This window comes from Lontra canadensis, unplaced genomic scaffold (assembly GCF_010015895.1).
Source record: "Lontra canadensis isolate GAN:19392208 unplaced genomic scaffold, GSC_riverotter_1.0 scaffold161, whole genome shotgun sequence".
Lineage (NCBI taxonomy): Eukaryota > Metazoa > Chordata > Mammalia > Carnivora > Mustelidae > Lontra > Lontra canadensis.
The window spans coordinates 1041591-1043032 of NW_022631155.1; the positions used below are offsets into that span (position 1 = coordinate 1041591).

The following is a 1442-nucleotide window of genomic DNA, read 5'->3' on the forward strand; positions in this document are numbered from 1 at the left end:
CTACAGCAAGCACACCTAGCACCTAGATCTTGGTTCCTAATACCTTTCTCCAATAAAAAGAACCAAGAAATCCTTGGAGAAACAGCTGCTTCTAGGACTGGGGTAGGAAATATACAAGATAAGCCAAGTATCTTGTAGGACCAGAAAATAAAGAAATGCCAAAAGCATTAGCTTCAGGTGTACAACATAGTGTTTCAGCAAGTCTGTATGTTATACTGTGGTCAACACAAGTGTAGCTACCATCTGTCCCCACAAAACACCATAACAATGTCATTGACTATATTCCCAATACTGTGCCTCTTTTTCCTGTGGCTTATTCATTTCATAACTGGAGGTGGGTATCTCCCACATCTCTTCACCTGTTTTGTCCATCCTCTAGGCCCCTTTTCCTCTGGCAACCATCAGTTTGTGTGTCAGCTATAGTCAAATAAAAAATCAAATACATAAATGAGGTTTTTTTTTAAATAAGTGCTAGTTGCTATAAAGAGAAGGTAGGCTGTATGCTTTGCAAACTCTGTCTGGCATTTTTGGATCCACACTCATCAGTCCTTACCATCATTTGGCAGACCCTAACTGCCAAAGTGGTGAAGCCGATAAAGAGCAAGTATGCTTTTCCATAAGCCTTGAACAGTGCAAGAGATAAACTAGTTGTAGTTGATGTCTCAGCCACATGGTATGGGCCTTGCAAAGCCTTTCTTTCATTCTCTCTCTCAGAAGTATTTCAACGTGGTATCCCTTGAAGTAGATGTGTATGACTGTCAGGATGCTGCTTCAGAATGTGAAGTCAAATGCATGCCAACCTTCCAATTGTTTGTTGTTTTGTTTTGTTTTGTTCTGTTTTGTTTTCAAAGAGGGAGGGGGTGGGGTAGGGGCAGAGGGAAAGAGAGTATCTTAACACAGACTCCACACTCAGCACAGGGCTTGTCACAGGGCTCCATTTCACAACCTTGAGATCATGACCTGAGCCAAAATCAAGAGTCAGATGCTTAACCCACTGAGCCACCCAGGCACCCCATCCTTCCAGTTTTTTTAAAAAAGGGACAAAATGTGAGTGAATTTTCTGGAGCTAATAAGGGAAAACTTGAAGCCACCAATAATGAATTAACCTAATTATGTTCTCTGAAAACATAACCAGCCATTGGCTATTTAAAATTTATCATTTTGTTTATTTACAAAAAGGAAAGATCAATTATGAAGACCATATACTCAACTGCCATCTTATTATAAGTGACAATAAAATATTAATTTTACCCTTTAAAAAAAGAAGTGCTAAAAATGAAACAACAAAATCCCACTATAATGGAACATGTCAAAATGACACAGGAGCCAACTGAAATACTTCTCAATGGCCAAAGCTGGAATAATTTAAGCAACAAAATAAAATAATATTGGGAATTTAACCCAAAGTACAAAGTAAATATTCATGAGTCCATAGTGATATA

At 38.4% G+C, this 1442-nt stretch overlaps 1 pseudogene; it reads left to right on the forward strand.

Annotated features, from left to right (window-relative positions):
• The first annotated feature begins 500 nt into the window (after window positions 1–500).
• Window positions 501–1110, forward strand: LOC116859742 (annotated as a pseudogene).
• Window positions 1111–1442: the final 332 nt, after the last annotated feature.